Source organism: Pseudophryne corroboree, chromosome 2, assembly GCF_028390025.1.
Source record: "Pseudophryne corroboree isolate aPseCor3 chromosome 2, aPseCor3.hap2, whole genome shotgun sequence".
Lineage (NCBI taxonomy): Eukaryota > Metazoa > Chordata > Amphibia > Anura > Myobatrachidae > Pseudophryne > Pseudophryne corroboree.
Genome location: NC_086445.1, coordinates 1,015,378,670 through 1,015,400,808, shown reverse-complemented (window position 1 = coordinate 1,015,400,808; position 22,139 = coordinate 1,015,378,670). Strand labels below are relative to the sequence as shown.

The 22,139-nt window shown below is 48.4% G+C and overlaps 1 protein-coding gene across 1 annotated transcript in view; it reads right to left on the bottom strand.

Moving 5' to 3' along the window:
* Positions 1 to 22,139, bottom strand: part of UMODL1 (uromodulin like 1) — a 105,755-nt gene that overhangs the window by 56,218 nt on the left and 27,398 nt on the right. The gene's annotated exons all lie outside the window — the stretch shown is intronic.

The following is a 22,139-nucleotide window of genomic DNA, read 5'->3' as shown; positions in this document are numbered from 1 at the left end:
CTGTAGTTGGTAGAAAAGTTTACTGGTGGTAGGTAGCACATCCTCCAGCAGAAGTGATGTTCATATAAATGTCTGCTGTATCCATGGATCAAACCTACATAGGTCTAGAAAAACTTGAAAGTTCTTTCTTTGTACAGAACTATAACTTCTGGGGCTATATTTCTTGACATGAGGTTGCAAAGCCATGACGCCCCACCACCATTTATGTTAGAAACAGAATATTTTGTTGCAATGCAGTGTCTCACTTTAATGCTGAATAGGCTCCTCTACTCAAGCATCCACAGAGGGTGGAATGTGAGATTAACTTCACTGTAAGCTGATTGGGTAAAACTTCATTACATAACATAAACTGGAGGATTAACAATGAGTTGGTAATAAGAGTACCCTTGCACAACAGCCATAACTTCAAACACAGCGCCACCTACTGTCCATCCAGTATCACTTCCCATGTCTACTCAGCCCCCAGGAGTTGCAACACATTTTCTCCCAGCAAATTGTTTCTCAATTATGCCAGAAATTCTCATCTACCAAATTCTCTTCAGTTGTCTTTGGATAGCCTCCAGCAGTCTTTGGCAAACTTGTCTCATGTGGCAGTGGTTTTGCTACTTGGTAGTGACCTCATCTCACTTAGTGTATTCCCAATGATGACCATAGCACTGGAATTAATAGAAGGAAGGACTTCGGACCATTATTCATTCCCCTGGGGCTCTTTCTGTCCCCCGATACCAATGTGTGTTTATTGAACAACTCTCCTGGAGTATAATGATGGTGTGGGCTTTAATGGAGGACAAAGTCTCTATCAATGGAATTTCAACGAACAACCTCACAAGCAATGACAGAAATATATAACTAAGTAAATGAGTATTTTGCCAAAGGTAGCCTTTCCTGTCCCCCCGAAAAAAATATATATTTATAGGGTACACCAATCAGTTACAGTAATATTCTCAGTTAAAACAACAACAAAACCAAGACATTCATTCTGGCCACAAAGGTATCAAATTGCCCATTTTGTAATTTTAGTTTATCTTTCTTAGGAGAGGGGGCAGTAGGCAAGGTGGGGGTGGGGGCTGCCTGCTCTTCTCCTTTCTTCTGGTATTTCATGCACCTAGAAATTAAATGAGGCCCTAGACCGGTTAGGCCCTACTTCAGATCTCCTTGATCCGCACATGACTATACAGCTTCATTGCACACACTCTAGTGCAAAGACCTCTGCTTACTACCCCCGAATGAAGAATATACCACACTTATATTACACATCTCCCAATACAAGAGCACTTGGAGGATCTTAAACCATGGGCGCTCACAGTACAGATTTCTTAAATCGGCTAAACCAATAAAAACTAATGCCCATAGCAGATCACTTAAAATTATATATAAAAGGACCCTCCATTCTCTGAACGTCCCCTGAACCTTCCATATGATGTTCATGAGGTTCTTCATGGAAGTCCACTGCTTTGACCTGTGCACTTAGTAACACATGGATTCAATAGTACTGAATGACCTTGGAACCTTAGACACTGTGTCAATGTCATGTGGAGGTATCAGGTGAAGGTCCTGGGCTCCTGGGACCAATGGACAGCTGCAGGGAAGGGGGTTCCTAGAATCTAGCATCGCAGTGGTGAATGTGTATTTGTACTCAGCAGATCTGCTTGTCACATGGATCTGAATTTGGGCCTCCTAAGGCCAGCCAAGCCCTAGTCGTCAGTTATTATTACACTAATCCAGCTTTGCTATACTTCAGGGAGAGAATTTCGACAATAAGACACTCTGACAAATTTCCATTTGTTTCAAAAACTCCGCTGTAGTTTTATGTGGGGACAAAAAGTGCCCTTTACCCATCTTCAGTTCTCCAGTAGGAACATCCTGAACAATATGGTCCATTGCCATGGCTGAAGACCAGGGTTGTGACATCTGTGGCACACCCAGGGATGATCCAAAGTTTAGGTGCCTACTTGTCTTCAGAGGTAACAGAGCTCCTTCTCATGCTGTTATACAGTTACTGAGAACATGTACTTTGTACACTGTCCTGACCTTACACATACAGTTCCTCTCCTCAATACAAAGTTTATTCCATTACACTGCCATTGCTGGGATTGATGGCAGGTCCAACACAGACCTTGACAACAAAACCTGACCAGAACCACGTAATACTGCAGTTGGTAATAACAAGTCCTTCTATATCATTAGTACATACCGAAAGATCAATATCCTCAATGTCTTCATAGACTAATCACCTCACTGTTGCCTCAATGTATGCAATAAATACTCACCAAAGATCTGTCCATTCCCCAGTCCTAAAGCCAAAGAGAGGGTGACCGTGTAAAGGAGACTTTTCCTGTCCATTTCCCTTCATCTACGGAGCTGCCACAATAATTGTATGAAATAAATGAAATCTCAGACCTCGGCTTATACAGCCCTGCGATATTGAAGGTTTGTTTTTCTTGTCTTGCAGATTCAGAAGACTGGATTCAGCAGTGAAAATTCCCCCGGGGCATCCCATGGTAGCTCATTAATTTCTTCTACATAGCCCAACCCGCATGGAACACCTGTGTCTCTGCAAGGTGCCATCGTTATAAGCCGTGCCCGAGCGAGTGTCATGGAACATAATCACTACAGCATCTTAGATAGGGACATAGAAGTGGATACGACTGTAGCATGCTTCAGCGATTTGCAGATGAGTGATTAAATCGCTGGTGACGAAATGCGGTTTTATGGTGTCAGTCTTATGTGATTTTATGTTTGTGCTGTTGAGTTACCGTATATACTCGAGTATAAGCCGACTTTTTCAGCACTTTTTTTTGTGCTGAAAAAGCCACTTCGGCTTATACTCGAATCAGTATTTAGGAGGGACACGGAGGGCACAGCGCACGGCTCTCCTGTGTCCCTCCTGCGTCTCCGGCGGCAGCGGCGTGTGTGTGTTAAAGGAATTGTACGAACCGGCACTTCCTTTAACACACACATGCCGCTGCCGCCGGAGACGCAGGAGAGACACAGGAGAGCCACAGGAGAGCCGCGCTGTGGCCTCCTTGTCCCTCCTTCAGAAGACAGCGCGGGAGCGACGGAGGGTAAGTAACTGGGCCAAACTGGCACTGTGGGGCATATCTGGCACATCTGGCACTGTGGGGCATATCTGGCAGCATGAGGGCATATCTGGCACATCTGGCACTGTGGGGCATATCTGGCAGCATGAGGGCATATCTGGCACTGTGGGGCATAGCTGGCAGCATGAGGGCATATCTGGCACTGTGGGGCATATCTGGCACATCTGGCATTGTGGGGCATATCTGGCAGCATGAGGGCATATCTGGCACTGTGGGGCATATCTGGCAGCATGAGGGCATATCTGGCACTGTGGGGGCATATCTGGCAGTATGAGGGCATATCTGGCACTATGAGGGCTGTGTACAGCTAGAGCTGCATTTCCCACCCTAGGCTTATACTCGAGTCAATAAGTTTTCCCAGGTTTTTGTGGTAAAATTAGGTGCCTCGGCTTATATTCGGGTCGACTTATACTCGAGTATATACGGTATATTTCCGTTATTTGACTTAATGTTACGTAATGCGACTCCCATTCCTGTGAACCCCTAAGTTTGGGTGTGTTCGTATATTTCAGGAAAACTGAAGTGCACATCTCTAGATATCACAGCGTACAAGTAGGGCTGTTTCTAGACAATCTGGCTCCCAGAGCAAACTAAAAAAAAAATATGTGTGTCTTCCCCCCCAGAAAAAGGTGCGTGGGCTTGCTGAAGTGGCCGTGGACTTGCTAAAATAGGCGTGGTCTTGCAGGACTACTACCTTAACCTTATTACGGCTCAAACAGTAATGCAACTAGCATCATATTATTCCCTACACAGTAATGCCCCTAGCACCATATTATGACCAACACAGAGATGCCCCTTGTTATGCCCCACACCTTAGTGCCCTTGCACCAAAGTGTACCCCACACAGTAATGCCCCTTGCACCATATGCCCCACACAGTAATGCCCCTTGTTATACCCCACACAGTAATGCCCCTTGCGCCATGCCTCAGTTAGCAATAATCACAATGACCCTTAAAGTGGGCACTGTACCTGGTCCAGCTCATTGTCAGGGGTTATTTCATGCTGCTGCTGCTACTAGCCAGGTCTGCTCCCTCTACTGCTTCCACAGCCACATTCCTGGCACTTCTGTGCTGTTGTCTGTCTCCTCCCTCTGGGCTCCATCTAAATGCCCCTCCTCCCAAAATGGCCGCCACCAACTCTGCACACAGTAGCCGTGGGCCAGCGCCCCGTATGATTGCACGGTTGTCCTGGCCCTAAAAATGGCACTGCGGTATTTTCAGTGTCTACAGACGCTCATTGTTGACGCATGGCTATACAACAGGGAAAGGCTTTATAGCGGTATTAGCACAAAGGCACAGATTATTATTATTTTTTCTTGAAGCCCGAGGTGCGGTGCTTTATCACCCAGTGTCTGTGCCAAACGTGCTGGGGGCATAGGATCTTGGACCCTCTCCAAAAGGAGAAGGGCCCCGTTACTCCCCAACCCCTCAGAGCCGAAAGGCCTACTGAGGGGAAAAGGGTCTGTGGGTCCCTCCTTGCCAAGGCACAGAGGGACTCTCTTGTGTCCCGAAGCTTCCCCCTGGGGACCGAAAATAGCGTCTGGCCCTCCCCAAAAGGAGAGGGCCTCAGCAACTAGGGGAGAGTGTGGCCCATAAGGGTCTCACCTAAACCCCAACAAAAAACTGTGAACGTGACTTACAAAACAAAAATAAGTGCTAGTGCGTAAATAAATAAGCCCCAGCCAGAAGGCCGGGGAGGGGTATAAAGGCACAGATACTACAGTAGTTGTATCCACCTCAGGATCGCCCCAATGTGTTAAAGAGTTTGCAATTGATTTAATACAACTTGTCACGAACCTCGGGCAGCGGCGACCGCGCTTGTCCCTGCGGGTGGCCTGGTCTGCCCGGCGCCTCTCTTCCCCTGACGGTCTCCGGCTTCAGCGGCGGGTCGGCGCTGCTCTCCGGCGGCTTCCCGGAAGCAAGGACGCCGCCATCACAAGCGAGGGCAAGGAGGCGGAGCAGGTCTGACGTCACCTGCCTGCTCCGCCAATCAGGCTAGGGCGGGGAATTTAAAATCAGATACCAGGCAGAGATCCGGTGCCTGAGTATCTTCGTTTCTCCTGCGGAAGCTGTGATTCCAGAGCTCCCTCGTCCCTGCAAGCATCCTGTGCTTCCAAGCATCCTGTGCCTCCAAGCATCCTGAGCCTCCAAGCATCCTGTGCCTCCAATTACCTCCGTGCCTCCAATTATCTCCGTGCCTCCAATTATCTCCGTGCCTCCAAGCACCTCCGTGCCTCCAAGCACCTCCGTGCCTCCAGTTACCTCCAAGCACCTCGTGCCTCCAAGCGCCTCATCCCTCCAAACACCTCGGTGTCTCCAAACACCTCGGTGTCTCCAAGCACCTCCGTGCCTCCAAGCACCTCCGTGCCTCCAGTTACCTCCAAGCACCTCGTGCCTCCAAGCGCCTCATCCCTCCAAACACCTCGGTGTCTCCAAACACCTCCGTGCCTCCAAGCACCTCCGTGCCTCCAAGCACCTCCGTGCCTCCAGTTACCTCCAAGCACCTCATCCCTCCAAACACCTCGGTGTCTCCAAACACCTCCGTGCCTCTAAGCACCTCCGTGCCTCCAAGCACCTCCGTGCCTCCAAGCACCTCCGTGCCTCCAGTTACCTCCGTGTCTCCAAGCACCTCGTGCCTCCAAGCACCTCATTCCTCCAAACACCTCGGTGTCTCCAAACACCTCCGTGCCCCAAGCACCTTCGTGCCTCCAAGCACCTCCGTGCCTCCAAGGGCCTCCCTGCACTCCCTGTACTCCCAGCACCTCAGTGCCTCCAATACCACAGTGTCTCCAATATCTCAGTACCCCAGCCTTCAGTATTTCTACAAGTCTTGTCTTACAGGAGACCTTCAAGAATTCCTCTGGGCCTCCCGCCTGCCGTCTTAGTCCTGCATGAGGAAGACCTACATCCGGCCATCTCTACTACGACCCAGTGGCGGTTCCTCTTCCCTGTCATCGGAAGAAGCCCCGAGTCCACAACACTCCCAAACCAGGTCAGTGACACAACTGAGGGCAGTGGCTATCTGTTCTTGAGATTGTCATGGCGATATCGGGTCTCCGTATACGCCGTCAGATAACAGTGGCAGCAATTCGAGACTGACTATAGGAAATTCGGACACATTACATTACGATACTTTCTCGTTGTTTCCAAATAAGTGTCATGCAGCAGGTGCGGTCACTTGAGCCGATCCGGCTGGTTTTGGAACTATGAATTTTGGGTGCTCCATACACGCTGAGATTAACCTCTGATCAGCCTACAACATGTCCATGGGGCACTTCTTCCACGTTCCATCACCCCTTTGCCACCCTGTAGCGCCCATTCTGCCGGACATGTGAAGCAACTGAGATGGGTACAACTCCGAGTTGCTCGTAAATGCTCTGAGTTGCATATACAGACTGAACCGCATTGTGAGATCTGACCGCAGTCAGAATTGCAACTCTAAATCAGGCTCTCAGTGCCCGTGAGAACCTACGCAGATGATCAGATGCAATTTATATAAATCTCGGTCAGCCTATAACACGATCCCCTGTACTGCGGGTTGGCTACACAAGCATGTCAAGTACAAAATAACATAACACTGCCTCCCGTTATTTGGAGGACACATGTATGAGACGGAAATATGTTCCCAGCGCTTCTGTCAGCAACCACGGTCCGTGGCTCCCGTGAGGTGCTAATTAGATACTCTTATTCTTTATGGCCTTCCCATTGGATTTGCAGCTTTATAATGACCTGAAGTGCTGAGATATCAACCAGGGCCGAGTTACTGGCACGACTGCAGTGCAATTATCGTACAGGCTCTCTTGTGTCTCAGCTGCGTGCATACGCTGTGTCTAAATATACACTCAGTAATCCTGAGGATCTTTTCAGCTTATTCTGTTCATATAATAAAACTGTAAGAGTTGTGTCTGTACATAGTAATCTTTTTTTTTTTTTATAAATATACTTCTAGGGACTTCTGGAGAGACAAAAAAAAATATTCAGTATTTTTGTCTGTATGTCTGTCCATTCCGGCATCACGCAAAAACTGGTGGATGAATTTGGCGCTCTCCCACTGTTGTATAGCTTAGTGACCTAGAAAGAAGTTGAGGTACTGTATGTTATATCTCGGAGGAGGGGAGCAATAAAGGAAAAACCAGACTTCTGTAAAAAAATGCTCAGGGCTGCAGGTGCAGATCTCAGGACCAGCTGCTTCTCCCATGGGCAGCTTTACGTGGCTTGCTCACAAGTTAGTATCCCCAAGTATATTTTTGTATTAATCCCTGAAGGTAAAACTGCAAATATTGTTTACAAAGACATTTTGTGATCAATGTGTACAATATAAAAAATAAAGCACAATATTACATGGCACTACTGTCTTTGTAAAATTAGTTTAGCTGAGCAACAAACATATCTTTAACTCCACACATTTTAAAATGAGTTAAACACCCCTCCCGATGGCCCTGCCCTGTTTCTCCCTAGCCCTGTGTCTTCAGCGGGTGTGGATCATTAGATCAACAGTGTCTAGGTAGACAATGTTTAGGTCGACCACTATAGGTCGACAGGGTTGAAAGGTCGACGTGTGCTAGGTCGACAGGTCAAAAGGTCGACATGAGATTTTTTATTTTTTTGGGGGTGGTGTTTTCTTCGTAGAGTGACCGGGAACCCCAATTAGTGCACCGTGTCCCCTCGCATGGCTCGCTTCGCTCGCCATGCTTCAGGCAGTTTACCGTTCCAATCGTAGTCCACGTGGATCGTTAAGTATGAAAAAGTTCAAAAAAAGAAAAAAAATGTGGAAAACTCATTTCGACCTTTTGACCTGTCGACCTACCACATGTTGACCTAGAAACCCTGTCGACCTATAGTGGTCGACCTAAACATTGTCGACCAAGACAGTGTCGATCTTCAGACCGGATCCCGTCTTCAGCTCCATCCTCCCCTGAGTCACTTCATCTCCAACCCCCCTTCCCCTTCCCTTCCTGTGTCTCTCCAGCCCAGTCCACACTTACCATTTGCTGCCTGCTGTTCCTCTTTGCGGATGACTCCTCTCTGATCCAGCAGCATGCTATCATGACATCACAAGAGTTGAGCCAGCAAATAAAAAACAAAAATAATTGCGCCATCCGCCAGGCTCCCTCTTCTGCCTTTGCTCTGTTGAATACTGCAGCAGCACAGGCAGGGGGGACACATGAACTGGACCCAGAGAAGTGTCCACCTTGTAACCAGAGCCGGATTAAGACCATGGGGGGCCCGGGGCACTTAAGACAGTGGGGCCCCTAACAAAGAGAAGGCAGATATATACACTGCTCAAAAAAATAAAGGGAACACTTAAACAACACAATGTAACTCCAAGTCAATCACACTTCTGTGAAATCAAACTGTCCACTTAGGAAGCAACACTGATTGTCAATCAATTTCACATGCTGTTGTGCAAATGGAATAGACAACAGGTGGAAATTATAGGCAATTAGCAAGACACCCCCAATAAAGGAGTTGTTCTGCAGGTGGTGACCACAGACCACTTCTCAGCTCCTATGCTTTCCGGCTGATGTTTTGGTCACTTTTGAAAGCTGGCGGTGCTTTCACTCTAGTGGTAGCATGAGACGGAGTCTACAACCCACACAAGTGGCTCAGGTAGTGCAGCTCATCCAGGATGGCACATCAATGCGAGCTGTGGCAAGAAGGTTTGCTGTGTCTGTCAGCGTAGTGTCCAGAGCATGGAGGCGCTACCAGGAGACAGGCCAGTACATCAGGAGACGTGGAGGAGGCCGTAGGAGGGCAACAACCCAGCAGCAGGACCGCTACCTCCGCCTTTGTGCAAGGAGGAACAGGGGGAGCACTGCCAGAGCCCTGCAAAATGACCTCCAGCAAGCCACAAATGTGCATGTGTCTACTCAAACGATCAGAAACAGACTCCATGAGGGTGGTATGAGGGCCCGACGTCCACAGGTGGGGGTTGTGCTTACAGCCCAACACCTTGCAGGACGTTTGGCATTTGCCAGAGAACACCAAGATTGGCAAATTCGCCACTGGCGCCCTGTGCTCTTCACAGATAAAAGCAGGTTCTCACTGAGCACATGTGACAGACGTGACAGTGTCTGGAGACGCCAAGGAGAACGTTCTGCTGCCTGCAACATCCTCCAGCATGACCGGTTTGGCAGTGGGTCAGTAATGGTGTGGGGTGGCATTTCTTTGGGGGGCCTACCAGCCCTCCATGTGCTCGCCAGAGGTAGCCTGACTGCCATTAGGTACTGAGAGGAGATCCTCAGACCCCTTGTGAGACCATATGCTGGTGCGGTTGGCCCTGGGTTCCTCCTAATCGAAGACAATGCTAGACCTCATGTGGCTGGAGTGTGTCAGCAGTTCCTGCAAAACGAAGGCATTGATGCTATGGACTGGCCCGCCGTTCCCCAGACCTGAATCCAATTGAGCACATCTGGGACATCATGTCTTGCTCCATTCACCAACGCCACGTTGCACCACAGACTGTCCAGGAGTTGGCGGATGCTTTAGTTCAGGTCTGGGAGGGGATCCCTCAGGAGACCATCCGCCACCTCATCAGGAGCATGCCCAGGCGTTGTAGGGAGGTCATAAAGGAACGTGGAGGCCACACACACTACTGAGCCTCATTTTGACTTGTTTTAAGGACATTACATCAAAGTTGGATCAACCTGTAGTGTGTTTTTCCACTTTAATTTTGAGTGTGACTCCAAATCCAGACCTCCATGGGTTAATAAATTTGCTTTCCATTGATAATTTTTGTGTGATTTTGTTGTCAGCACATTCAACTATGTAAAGAACAAAGTATTTAATAAGAATATTTAATTCATTATCTAGGATGTGTTATTTAAGTGTTCCCTTTATTTTTTTGAGCAGTGTATATATATACACACACACATACACACACACACACACACACACACACACACACACACACATCATACATCATACATATATATATATATATATATATATATATATATAACACTCACTTTTCCAGCACACCAGAAAAGGCAAAAAAGCCAGCACTCACAGTTTAGAGGAATGGGCTGTGACTGTGAGATTGCACATGACCATGCCGTTTGGCTAAGGATTAAACACCTCTCTTCTTTCATCTAAACTGTGAGTGCTGGCTTTTTTGCCTTTTCTGGTGTGCTGGAAAAGTGAGTATTCCAACTCCGGTGTTTTTGAAAGATCTTCGTGAGGCATTGATTATGGCCAAGGATGTGGGTTTCATTTCCGAGGAGATTTATGATTTATTAATACCGGAATTCCCAGTAGTTCCATTAATTTATACCCTACCGAAGATTCACAAGGGTATTAACCCCCCTCCCGGACTCCCTATAATATCCGCACGAGGGTCCCTGTTTCAATCCACCGCCTTTACTTCAGAAACCATACTTCTTAATGGACACCACAATGTTGCATAATAAATTGAACAACCTAGGAGATTTACCTGATGACTTATGGCTGGTTACAGTGGATGTAACCAGCCTATATACTGTTATTCCTCATCAGGAAGGATTGGCCTCAGTAAAGAGGTTTTTGTCAACTCAGAGTGATCTGTCACCTATACATATAGATATGATTTTGGTGTTAAAAGAATTAATTCTCACAAAAAATTGTTTTCTGTAAGATAATAAGTTCTTTCTACAGAATCGGGGTGGGGGGTGCAATGGGTTCTGCCGTCGCACCGTCATATGCAAATATCTATATGTTTGATATTGAATTTGACATATTTTTCAAGGATCCATCTATTGCCTCTAGTGTATTTTTTTACACCAGGTATACAGATGGTCTTTTGCTGTTCTGGAATGGCTCTAGAGAGGTGTTATGTAATATCCTGGATAATCACAACGTCACTACCAGTCCCATAAAACTGACTCATAAAATGAGTCAACAACAAATTGAATTTTTGGACGTTATGATAACCCGGGATCACTCTAAGGTCAGTACTACTGTTTTTTTTCAAGGGTACTGACCGTAATACTTTTTTACGCAACTCTAGTTCTCATCCGAGAAATTTGAAGGGTGGTTCACCCTACTCACAAATGATCCGCATTATGCGGATCAATAGTGATATTGGGTTAGCCACATCACAAATAGACGATTTAATTCGTAGGTTCATGGTTAGAGGTTATAATCTTAAAATGTTACAGGAATGTAAGACAAAGGTTCTAGCCATGGACAGGAAATCGCTACTAAGAAACAGAATGGTAATTCTTCCTTGGCATTACCGTGGGTCAATGTATTTAATACATCATCTAATAAGATTAATAACATCTCCAAGAAATATTGGAACCTCATCCAATCGGATGAGGAATTTAGAATGGGTGAGGCTAGACTCATGCCATGCTATAGACGAGCCAGAAACTTGAAGGATATACTTGAAGGATATACCGATATTTCTGGTAGGGAAGAATCCCGCTCTGGGTTTTTGCAACAAAAAAAGAATGGCTGTTTCAAGTGTAGTTGTACTACTTGTAAATTCATGCTCACTGGAGAAGTATTCCATCATCCACGCACAGGCACAGGCAAAAGATATTATATTCGACACCATCTTACCTGTGAATCGTCATACGTGGAATACCAGATTGTGTGCCCCTGTGGCCTCTCTTACGTGGGCAAAACAACCCGTAAGTTTAAAGAGCGTATGACAGCCCACCGGTCATCTATACGATTAGCCATCAATAATTGTGCTAGTGACCAACCAGTGGCACGCCATTTTTTAGAGGCACGCCACAACTTGGTCAGCCTGAAATACTGTATGATCGATCATATCCCACCTCTTTTACGTGGTGGAGATCGTGGATCGGCTCTTTTACGTTGTGAATCCCGATGGATTCACCGTTTGGATACGGTGAATCCAAAGGGTCTGAATGACATGATACCGCTATCATGTTTTAGCTAGCTTATGGCTGTTTATGTACTTTTATGGAAAGCAAAAGTAAAATTAATACCAGCAATATTAGTGTAATTTGGTAAGAATTATCATTTAGCTGTTACTGTTGCATTGCTGTGCTCTGGAGAAATACGTTCGGGAGATATTTGATGTATATTGCTAATAATTTTGGATAAAAGTGGTTATAAGGGCCCATATTTAAGTGCATATTTGTTAGTGTGCATTGTCAAATGTTTTGTTTTTAAACATTTCTAGCTGCTGCATTCCCCCTCCCTCTTGTTGTATTCACGTCCCAGGTTTCTATGGTGATGGTGACGCTGACGTGCGCCGTAGGCGCAATGACGTCATCTTTGAGTGACGCGGCGGGGTGCCGGGTCCCGGCGGCGAACACACCTGAGCACGATTGGTGAGGGGATTTAAGGTTAGCTGTTTTGATTATGTGTTTGTATCCTGACGAAAATTCATTGGAATTGAAACGTTGAAACAAGCCCCTTGTGGTGTCGTTTATTCTTGATTCTACCAGCCGTGAGTGCCGCCTCTCTTGTACATGTGTGTTTGCTTTTTTGCCGTGGAGGGCACCGGGCCTATTGATTTGTTTCATTATATGAGTGCCGGTCCATTTGTTGGATATATATATATATATATATATATATATATATATATATATATAGTGGGCAGATTGTCTGGCACTCCCCCGTGGGCTGCTTGAGCAAAGCTCCTGCTCCGGTGCCCTCCCAAACAGGCTATGCAGTCTGTATATCTATTGCAACAAAAGGAAGAGGCGGCACTCTGGAGATTGTGGTAAACCGGTGAAATCTGTCAAGTGAGACTTTATCAACGTTTCGGGGTACAAGCCCCCGTCTTCAGGACACACAGTCCTGAAGACGGGGGCTTGTACCCCGAAACGTTGATAAAGTCTCACTTGACAGATTTCACCGGATTACCACAGTCTCCAGAGTGCAGCCTCTTCCTTTTGTTGCAATATATGCAGCAGCTTAGTAAAACTGTAAAACTTGCCTCCCCAAGCAGCACACGCGGACCTCCTGCCCTGCACTCCTGTCCCCACTGCAGCAGCGGCCACACAGACAGGACAGCTCAGCTGTCCAATAATGTATGAATGAAGCAGCCTGCCGCTCAGTCATTGGCTGGGCACGCAGGCAACTTCATTCATACATTATTGGACAGCTGAGCCGTCGCTCAGCTCAGCTGTCCTGTCTGTGCGGCCGCCGCTGCAGTGGGGACGGGAGCCGGGGAGCACAGCACTGCAGATCAGATCGGAAGAGAGATCCGATCTGTGGTGTGGCACTGGCAGGGGGCCCTTTTGGAAAGGGGGGCCTGGGGTACAAATCCCCCCCTTAATCTGTCTCTGCTTGTAACGCCGTCACTGGGCCTGCACATATTTAAGGAGATGAGCTTACGGAAGGCAGTGGCTTGTCTACTTTTGTGATTACATGAGGACAGGGTTGCATGTGACAGGGGCAGTGACATGATGTGAGGAAGGGAATGGAGGCAGCAGGAAGCCACAGACTGAGAGTTATATAGTGGAAGGAGCAGTGTCCCCAGCAGCACAGAGTATATCAGGAGATGAGTGATGTGTCAGTGAGGACAGGGCTGCATGTGACAGGGGCAGTGACATGATGTGAGGAGGGGAATGGAGGCAGCAGGAAGCCACAGACTGAGAGTTATATAGTGGAAGGAGCAGGAATGCCTAGGGATATTTTGCTGGAACTTTTATTGCACTTTTATGTCTGGAAGGCAAACAAGGGAAATCTTTGTAATAGATGTGTTTTATGTCTGTCTATATGGGCAGGGTCACATTTGCCTCCTATTTCATGTCATTGTATGTACAGTAATTTGTTTCATGATCCCCTTACTGGGCTCCAAAAAATGATTGATACTTTATAAAGAAAGGATATCAGTAATAATTTGCCTGCCACATAGATGGTATTAATGACCATCATACTGAATACTACTTTATTATGTGACAGAAAGTTGCCTGTTATTTTTTTCTTTCCCCAGATAAATCTCTTCACAAGTTTCAGGAAAAAGCTGCCAAACAAATCTAACAGACACTAAAATAGCAGCTCCTGCCACTTCCTCAGCACAGGCCAGCTCTGCCAGTTATTTCTACACTTGTCACTGTGACAAGCCTTTACACGCACTCTGAACGCCAGGTCCCTCAGCTCCTTATTAACTTGTTTTTCCTCCTGCAAACATAACTTGTGCGTAATTGTTAGTTAATGTTACCCAGGGAAACAGGACATCTGAAAGACAATGTAGTATAGAATAGCCAGGGCCTATGTACTGCATGACTCTGTACTGTCTGTTGGCACCCAATGTGGCACAAGTGAAAAGGAACAATGAGCAACTGGGTTCCAGCAAGAATCTTTCTTAAAATATTGAAGACTGACACTTTGTAGGCTGCAATACTAATGGGAATGCAGACCTTTTACTATGGAGGAGTTGTATCCTGTAAGTGCACAACACACTGATTTAAAGGTGTGCGCGGGCATGGTTGCATTTCTTGGTCGCCCACTTGTGACTTTATGCAAATGCTGCTGCTAACCCTTGCAGAGTCGGATTAACGGGGGCACAGGGGGTGAGTGCCCCGAGCCCCCTTCTCTCAGGGGTCATCCCGGCCGGAGCACTTTTTAGTCTACTCTCTCCCTGCCCGATTTGCTTCTGTGCTGCTATAGAGTGGCCAGCAGTAGTGGACAGGTAAGAAGTGTTTGTGAAAAGGGGAGATCGCAGTGATCGCCTCCCCCTGGATCCACCTCTGGGGGTGGTGTTGGCAAGCGAGGGAGGGCCAGAGGACTGGGGGCGGATTCTCACTGTCTTGAGTGCCCTGAGCCCACTGTAGGCTTAATCCAGCCCTGTCGTGGCCTATAAATGTGCAAGGACTGAGAGGCTCACTTTGAGCATCTGTAGATGCTGTAACACCGCCTGGTGCGTCTTTAGATGCCACCATTAGTCACACCTTTGTAACTCACACCAGTCTTACGGCAGGTGCAGATTTTCCATATTAAGTCCAGATTCAGAGATGTACATATAACCGATGGCATCTGTACATCTCTGATGGTTTCAAATGATCCAATGCAGCAGATCTGAGAAGCCGGTAGGAGGCGTCTGTTTGCACCATTAGCATATTATTGCACAGCCTCTGCGTACAAAGTCATGCATCTCTGAATCATGCCCTGAGTGTAGCCTCCATTAGCAAATGATTGCGCGACTCTGCACACAAACACTACATCCGCACACCCTCAACACTTTCATAAGACACAAATAAAATGAAGCATTTCCGTGCATCTGTTTAGCCACCTCCCAGTCACCGCCCACCCCCAGGAAAGGCCAGTAGTTTTTCCAGATATCTCTAATACAGTGCGTCTCAGTTACAACAGCGCTTTCGTGCATATACACTGTGTAACGTATGCGCCAAACAGGTTTTTAGTGATTTTAACTAGGGCGGTCAATCCTGGGCTTTTTTTTCAATCCCGGGTATCGGGATTGAAAAATGATTAATCCAGGGATTCCCGGGACTGGGTTGAAGATTTTAAAATGAAAATCTGCAGTGCCCCTCCCCCCTCCCGATTCACTTGCTGCAGGTGGTGCACGCCGAGATGCGGTCCGGGCTGCGTAAACGGCTGGCGTCAGACTGCGCAGCGTGACCTCTGACTTCACGTCACGCTGCGCAGAGCACACAGCTGGGGGCAGCGGGAGCCGGGAGCTGGACAGCATCTGAGCCTCCTGAGGAAGCTCAACGCTGCCCGGCATTGAAAAAATAAGGGCGTTTTCTAATCCCGAAATCCCCGGGATTGGAAGCTCCAATCCCGGGATTGAATCCCTGCAAATTTTAGGCCTAAATCCTGGGATAACGCCAATCCTGATGCCGGGATTGGCCACCCTAATTTTAGCGCATGTGCGCTGACAATGAACATCGGCAACGCATGCGACACAAAATCAGCCCCAAAGTGTACATCACTAGTTATTAGCAGATTGTTCCGCAATGATGTCACAATGACAGTTCTTAGTAAATTAATTGGCTACTTTTCCATGAATATTGGTCCAGTCCACAAAATGACTGACTTCAGGGTGCGTTAGCGGTGGTTATACCATAAGGACCTGATCGCAAGGCCCTCTCCCTGTATCGGTAAGCGATTCAATCTAATGGCCCCCATACATCAGTGACGGATTACTGCAATGTTCCAATCCCCCGGCAGTAGTCCAGGGAATGAAGATTGGCAAATCTGGGATTTTTAACATGTTTGATTACCGCGATTCCCCAAAAGAGCGCCCATTTTCAATGCCCTCCAATCGGTGGATCTGATCAGCGGATCGGTGGTGCCAGTTGGTTCGGTGAATCGGCTTCCTGATGTATGGGGATTATTTTATATTATGCTTATAGTAAGGTAGTTAGGATTAGTAATTTGGCTAAGTAGCATGGTCCGTGGTGTGCTAAACAGGGCTATGTGGTGCGATCGTAGGATAGGCGTGTGGACACATCTGTAAGTGGCAGATTCTCTACAAACCGTCTACATACATACATCTAGTTGGGTGTAGTTCATTAGATTGACCATTAGGTTGGTAGTCAATAGGTGGACCCCATATGGTCGAAATGCATACGGTTGACAGGGTCAGATGTCAACATAGAAAAGGTTGACATGTACAAAAGGTCGACAAGGAAATGGCCGACACAAGTCTATTAGGGTTTTTTGGTGTCATTTAGTATGTTTATCCAAATATAAACCAAATTAGTGGAAACATGCACCCCTGCGGGCTCTATTCCCAATCGTGGTCTGGGTGGATGGTTAATGATGAAAAGATTGCAGAGAAAAATCTTGTGTCGACCATATGTGTGTCAAACATTGTTATGTCTATCTTTTGTACCTGTCGACCGAATGCATGTCAACTATGCGGGGTTGACATATTGACTGTCGGCCTATCAGCCTGGACCCCGTCTAGATAAAGCAGGCAATGCAAAGGCAAAGTGAATTGTATAACTGTAGCACTGGCGTGTGCGGGCGCACTATAACCACTAGAAGGGCTAAAGTTCAGGAACAGATTCACTGAGGCGTAAAACAAACAGTACACATGATGTGCCTGTAAAGTGCCTCGGCTCAGTCCTGGAGGTCACCGGCTCGTGTCTTCCCATAATAATGTAGATTTTAGGCCATTTGACATACTTGCCTACTCTCCCGGAAGCTGCGGGAGGCTCCTGTGTTTTGGGGTAGCCCCCTGCACCCCCGGAAGAGTAGGGAGGCCTCTCGCATCCTGCTCGCACCCTAGTGATGCGGGCAGGATGAAGAGCTACACTGCCGTATTTGCAAGTCCGTGCGGTGGGGTTGGGGTTAAAATTACGTGAATAACCCTTCCCGCGGACGTGCAAATTGCAGCGTTTCCCGATGTGGGGGTGGGGCTTAATGATGGCACAGCCCACCCCCTGAAGTCTCCTGCTGTGTCACCTCATCGGGCTTCTCCCGGAGAGGAGCTTTTAAAAGTAGGCAACCCTGGACCATCACCATTCTCCGCCTTCTGGTTCTGTCAATGTGACAGCTCGCTACACACTACATAGATACGTGACAGGCATGGGGGGTAATTCAGAGTTGATCGTAGATGTGCTAAATTTAACACATCTACGATCATTTACTCTGACATGCGGGGGGGGGGAAAGGGGGGGGGGGCCCAGCAAAGGGCTAGTCCGCCCCGCATGTCAGGTCCTGCACCCCCCACACACAGGTACAAAAGCATCGCACGGCGGAGATGATTTTGTACCTGGCGAGTAGCTCCCTGCCAGCGCAGCTCCTGCGAGCTGGCAGGCTGCTACTCGCCGCGTTCCGAGTCGCAGAGGCTGCACGTAACCCCCCAATTGGTCCGGACACACCTGTGTTGTCTGGACCGCGCCACGCCAACGGCGTTCTAATGCCATTGGCATGCCACCTCCCGCCCCACGACCGCCTCTGCCTGTCAATCAGTCGATCGCACCAGTGAGATGCGCACTCCACTAAGTGATTCAGACTGCGATCGCAGTGATGCAGTCTGAATTACCCACATGGTCTGGTGATGAGCAATAAATTACTGTGAGAGAAAGGAAAAACAGGTTGCCTAAAAAACATAAGTTCTGTATAAATTGAAACCAATTATCAACTATACACAACCTTATGTCCAAAGCTAGCGGTACAGTTAGGCGCCTGATGTGGAGGTGTAACCAGGCCCCATTCAGCACCATACTGTAACCAGGCCCCCTTCAGCACCACACTGTAACCAGGCCCCCTTCAGCACCACACTGTAACCAGGCCCCATTCAGCACCACACTGTAACCAGGCCCCATTCAGCACCACACTGTAACCAGGCCCCCTTCAGCACCACACTGTAACCAGGCCCCCTTCAGCACCACACTGTAACCAGGCCCCCTTCAGCACCACACTGTAACCAGGCCCCATTCAGCACCACACTGTAACCAGGCCCCATTCAGCACCACACTGTAACCAGGCCCCCTTCAGCACCACACTGTAACCAGGCCCCCTTCAGCACCACACTGTAACCAGGCCCCATTCAGCACCACACTGTAACCAGGCCCCATTCAGCACCACACTGTAACCAGGCCCCCTTCAGCACCACACTGTAACCAGGCCCCCTTCAGCACCACACTGTAACCAGGCCCCATTCAGCACCACACTGTAACCAGGCCCCCTTCAGCACCACACTGTAACCAGGCCCCCTTCAGCACCACACTGTAACCAGGCCCCCTTCAGCACCACACTGTAACCAGGCCCCATTCAGCACCACACTGTAACCAGGCCCCATTCAGCACCACACTGTAACCAGGCCCCCTTCAGCACCACACTGTAACCAGGCCCCATTCAGCACCACACTGTAACCAGGCCCCCTTCAGCACCACACTGTAACCAGGCCCCCTTCAGCACCACACTGTAACCAGGCCCCCTTCAGCACCACACTGTAACCAGGCCCCCTTCAGCACCACACTGTAACCAGGCCCCATTCAGCACCACACTGTAACCAGGCCCCATTCAGCACCACACTGTAACCAGGCCCCATTCAGCACCACACTGTAACCAGGCCCCATTCAGCACCACACTGTAACCAGGCCCCATTCAGCACCACACTGTAACCAGGCCCCATTCAGCACCACACTGTAACCAGGCCCCATTCAGCACCACACTGTAACCAGGCCCCATTCAGCACCACACTGTAACCAGGCCCCATTCAGCACCACACTGTAACCAGGCCCCATTCAGCACCACACTGTAACCATGCCCCATTCAGCACCACACTGTAACCATGCCCCCTTCAGCACCACACTGTAACCAGGCCCCATTCAGCACCACACTGTAACCAGGCCCCATTCAGCACCACACTGTAACCAGGCCCCATTCAGCACCACACTGTAACCAGGCCCCATTCAGCACCACACTGTAACCAGGCCCCATTCAGCACCACACTGTAACCAGGCCCCATTCAGCACCACACTGTAACCAGGCCCCATTCAGCACCACACTGTAACCAGGCCCCATTCAGCACCACACTGTAACCAGGACCCATTCAGCACCACACTGTAACCAGGCCCCCTTCAGCACCACACTGTAACCAGGCCCCCTTCAGCACCACACTGTAACCAGGCCCCATTCAGCACCACACTGTAACCAGGCCCCATTCAGCACCACACTGTAACCAGGCCCCATTCAGCACCACACTGTAACCAGGCCCCATTCAGCACCACACTGTAACCAGGCCCCATTCAGCACCACACTGTAACCAGGCCCCATTCAGCACCACACTGTAACCAGGCCCCATTCAGCACCACACTGTAACCAGGCCCCATTCAGCACCACACTGTAACCAGGCCCCATTCAGCACCACACTGTAACCAGGCCCCATTCAGCACCACACTGTAACCAGGACCCATTCAGCACCACACTGTAACCAGGCCCCATTCAGCACCACACTGTAACCATGCCCCCTTCAGCACCACACTGTAACCATGCCCCATTCAGCACCACACTGTAACCAGTCCCCATTCAGCACCACACTGTAACCAGGCCCCATTCAGCACCACACTGTAACCAGGCCCCATTCAGCACCACACTGTAACCAGTCCCCCTTCAGCACCACACTGTAGTGAAGGAGCCTGGAATTCGGCCTGTCCATCGATGAATGGCAACCATAGATATTCCACGCTGACTATTGATGGCTAGCCCTTCCATGGAAAACCCTACAAAGGGGTTTGCTTATTGTGTTTATGCATAATATTTAAAAGGGCAATGCCTTTAACTAGCGAAACACAGGTAGTAAAAGCATCGCCCTTTTATATAAATGGGCAGAACCATGCTCAGTTATGCCATGTTTTATAACTCGACGCTTCGTAAATAAGCCCCAAAGATTCCACAACAGCCACAACTCCTTTCTACCAGGTAATGACATTTCTCTCAGCGGCCCTGCCACTACATCCCAACCACTCAGTCTCATACTATTCCAAGTCGCTATATCTGTCACCGTTTAGATCCACAAAGTGGGACTATGTGGGTAATTCAGATCTGATCGCTGCTGTGCGTTTTTGCACAGCGGGCGATCAGGTCCAAACTGCGCATGTGTGCACCGCAATGTGCAGGCGCATCACACAGCTACAACGGGCATCGCCGGTCAGCGACGGGATGGTGCGAAGGATCCATTTGATAGGCATACGCAAGGTGATTGACAGGAAGAGGCCATTTGTGGGTGGTAACTGACCGTTTCCAGGGAGTGTCCGGAAAAAGGCAGGCGTGTTCAAGCGTTTTGAGGGAGGGTGTCTGACGTCGGCTCCGGCCCCGATCAGCAGGATTCAGTTTCACAGGAAGAATAAGTCCTGTGCTGCGCAGACCCTGCACACACTGATTTTTAGCAGCTCTGCTAACACATAGTATCGCACACTTGCACAGCGAAAATACACTGCCCCTGTAGGCGGCAACTATCTGATCGCAGGGCTGCAAAAAATGCAGCCCAGCGATCAGATCTGATTGACCCCCTGTGTGAGTAGACAGGCAGATAGCAAAACCTATCTTTTATGCCAGTCCTCAGACGCTAAATGACGGGCAACGCTTGGAAATGGTCATAACCCTATAGAGATGAAATGTGGGTCACTCCTCACTACTTTGTTGATTCCAATTGTGAAGCGCAACGGAATATGCTGCGCTATATAAGAAACTGTAAATAAGAAAATAAATAAATACTTTGTGTCGGAGATATGTTGTTAGCGGCTGTCATTAAAAAATTAAACTTTACCAACTAGTGGGCCCTACACACTTAGCGATCCAGTTCCGGATTTGACGCCCTGCGTTCGCCCAGCCACGCCTGCGTTTTTCCTGGCACGCTTGCGTTTTTCGAACACTCCCTGAAAACGGTCAGTTGACACCCAGAAACGCCCACTTCATGTCAATCACTCTGCGGCAACCAGTGCGACTGAAAACCTTCGCTAGACCCTGTGCGAAACGACATCGTTAATTGTAATAGTACGACGCGCGTGCGCATTGCGACGCGTGCGCATTGCGACGCGTACGCATGCGCAGAAATGCCATTTTTTTGCCTCATCGCTGCACAGCGAACAAATGCAGCTAGCGATCAACTCGGAATGACCACCAATGTGCGGCCCCACGCTGGTTCATTCCTTGTTGCCGGGTCGTTTATACATGCAGGCCAATATGGACAATCTCGTCCATATTAGTATGCAGGGCTATGGGGCCAGGTGACGAGGGAGTGATCGCCCGTCGGGCACCTCGTCAGAAAATGCCCAGTGTGTAGGGCCCATAACTCCTAATACTTGGCAAGATTTACTTAGGGATCCCACCAGCCAACCCTGTGTATATACTAGTTTTCTTTTCTTGCATTTGTACTATTGGAGAAGGTTCATGTGTGATTGGTTATTACTATGGCATCACACTGGCTTTCTAGTTTATACCATTAAGATAGTAAATTTCACAGCTTAAAGTTATTATTATTGTTTATTTATATGGCGCCACAAGGGATCTGCAGCGCCCAATTACTGAGTACATAAACAAATAAAGAAAACATGAAGACAGTCACTTACAATTCAGTACAATATAGGACAAGTACAGGGTATAGAAACATAGCTGCGCCATCAGATGATACTGACATAAGTATCAAGGTGGCAA